The 2,500-nt window shown below is 52.7% G+C and overlaps 3 non-coding genes and 1 pseudogene across 3 annotated transcripts; all 4 read right to left on the reverse strand.

Moving 5' to 3' along the window:
* Positions 1-97: 97 nt before the first annotated feature.
* LOC138244522 (5S ribosomal RNA) lies at positions 98-216 on the reverse strand. Its single transcript, XR_011193137.1, has one exon. It is a non-coding gene; the product is annotated as a 5S ribosomal RNA (ribosomal RNA).
* A 537-nt stretch (positions 217-753) lies between these two features.
* On the reverse strand, positions 754-872 carry LOC138216309 (5S ribosomal RNA). Its single transcript, XR_011180020.1, has one exon. It is a non-coding gene; the product is annotated as a 5S ribosomal RNA (ribosomal RNA).
* A 537-nt stretch (positions 873-1,409) lies between these two features.
* On the reverse strand, positions 1,410-1,518 carry LOC138219055 (5S ribosomal RNA; annotated as a pseudogene).
* A 537-nt stretch (positions 1,519-2,055) lies between these two features.
* Positions 2,056-2,174, reverse strand: LOC138216180 (5S ribosomal RNA). Its single transcript, XR_011179892.1, has one exon. It is a non-coding gene; the product is annotated as a 5S ribosomal RNA (ribosomal RNA).
* Between the last annotated feature and the right edge of the window lie 326 nt (positions 2,175-2,500).

Genomic DNA, 2,500 nt, shown 5'->3' on the forward strand with positions numbered 1-2,500 from the left:
CGCCAAAGCTGAAAATAAACAGACGGACAAGCCGCACTGCACGTGTGAACAGGGGAATGAGCCAGCGAGCGGGGATAGGGCGCCTCCTGCGCTTAAAAGCTTACAGCACCTGGTATTCCCAGGCGGTCTCCCATCCAAGTACTAACCAGGCCCATCCCTGTTTAGCTTCCGAGATCAGACGAGATCAGGCGTGCTCAAGGGGGTGTGGCCGTAAGCAAAAGCAAGGCTCGCTGGCACCCTTCTTATTGAGAGGACAGCTCCGTCACCTCTTTTACGACGCTGCTTTTTTTCCCTTGCGTTTTTCTCTTCTTCCCACGTTCTCTCTCTTCACTGCCTTCGTCCCCGCTCTATTTCACTTCAGCCTTTCACTCTTGCTTCCTTCCAATGAGGACGGAGCTGCGGGAGAAAGGGCGCTATAGAGGATCGCTGTGGAGAGCTGCTGCTGTGCTTTGACATCTGAGCTCTGTGGAAAACGATCTCAATACAATTCTGAAAAACGCGACTCTCCGAACGCCAGCCGAACAAGTCTCCACAGCCGAAGCGCTGTGTCTCTTTTCAGCTGGCGATAAACTTTTCCTCGATCCTTTGCGGACTTGTTAAACTGTTCATGATCAGAATAAAAAACGCTCACGCTAATACACAAGCACCCGTGTCTCGCCAAAGCTGACAAATAAACAGACGGACAAGCCGCACTGCACGTGTGAACAGGGGAATGAGCGAGCGAGCGGGGATAGGGCGCCTCCCGCGCTTAAAAGCTTACAGCACCTGGTATTCCCAGGCGGTCTCCCATCCAAGTACTAACCAGGCCCATCCCTGTTTAGCGTCCGAGATCAGACGAGATCAGGCGTGCTCAAGGGGGTGTGGCCGTAAGCGAGAGCAAGGCTCGCTGGCACCCTTCTTATTGAGAGGACAGCTCCGTCACCTCTTTTACGACGCTGCTCTTTTTCCCTTGCGTTTTTCTCTTCTTCCCATGTTCTCTCTCTTCACTGCCTTCGTCCCCGCTCTATTTCACTTCAGCCTTTCACTCTTGCTTCCTTCCAATGAGGACGGAGCTGCGGGAGAAAGGGCGCTATAGAGGATCGCTGTGGAGAGCTGCTGCTGTGCTTTGACATCTGAGCTCTGTGGAAAACGATCTCAATACAATTCTGAAAAACGCGACTCTCCGAACGCCAGCCGAACAAGTCTCCACAGCCGAAGCGCTGTGTCTCTTTTCAGCTGGCGATAAACCTTTCCTCGATCCTTTGCGGACTTGTAAAACTGTTCCTGATCAGAATAAAAAACGATCACGCTAATACACAAGCACCCGTGTCTCGCCAAAGCTGACAAATAAACAGACGGACAAGCCGCACTGCACGTGTGAACAGGGGAATGAGCGAGCGAGCGGGGATAGGGCGCCTCCTGCGCTTAAAGGCTTACAGCACCTGGTATTCCCAGGCGGTCTCCCATCCAAGTACTAACCAGGCCCATCCCTATTTAGCTTCCGAGATCAGGCGTGCTCAAGGGGGTGTGGCCGCAAGCAAGCGCAAGGCTCGCTGGCACCCTTCTTATTGAGAGGACAGCTCCATCACCTCTTTTACAACGCTGCTTTTTTTCCCTTGCGTTTTTCTCTTCTTCCCACGTTCTCTCTCTTCACTGCCTTCATCCCCGCTCTATTTCACTTCAGCCTTTCACTCTTGCTTCCTTCCAATGAGGACGGAGCTGCGGGAGAAAGGGCGCTATAGAGGATCGCTGTGGAGAGCTGCTGCTGTGCTTTGACATCTGAGCTCTGTTGAAAACGATCTCAATACAATTCTGAAAAACGCGACTCTCCGAACGCCAGCCGAACAAGTCTCCACAGCCGAAGCGCTGTGTCTCTTTTCAGCTGGCGATAAACCTTTCCTCGATCCTTTGCGGACTTGTTAAACTGTTCCTGATCAGAATAAAAAACGCTCACGCTAATACACAAGCACCCGTGTCTCGCCAAAGCTGACAAATAAACAGACGGACAAGCCGCACTGCACGTGTGAACAGGGGAATGAGCGAGCGAGCGGGGATAGGGCGCCTCCTGCGCTTAAAAGCTTACAGCACCTGGTATTCCCAGGCGGTCTCCCATCCAAGTACTAACCAGGCCCATCTCTGTTTAGCTTCCGAGATCAGATGAGATCAGGCGTGCTCAAGGGGGTGTGGCCGTAAGCGAGAGCAAGGTTCGCTGGCACCCTTCTTATTGAGAGGACAGCTCCGTCACCTCTTTTTCGACGCTGCTTTTTTTCCCTTGCGTTTTTCTCTTCTTCCCACGTTCTCTCTCTTCACTGCCTTCGTCCCCGCTCTATTTCACTTCAGCCTTTCACTCTTGCTTCCTTCCAATGAGGACGGAGCTGCGGGAGAAAGGGCGCTATAGAGGATCGCTTGGAGAGCTGCTGCTGTGCTTTGACATCTGAGCTCTGTGGAAAACGATCTCAATACAATTCTGAAAAACGCGACTCTCCGAACGCCAGCCGAACAAGTCTCCACAGCCGAAGCG

The sequence above is a fragment of the Lepisosteus oculatus genome, chromosome 14, assembly GCF_040954835.1.
Source record: "Lepisosteus oculatus isolate fLepOcu1 chromosome 14, fLepOcu1.hap2, whole genome shotgun sequence".
NCBI classification, from domain to species: domain Eukaryota; kingdom Metazoa; phylum Chordata; class Actinopteri; order Semionotiformes; family Lepisosteidae; genus Lepisosteus; species Lepisosteus oculatus.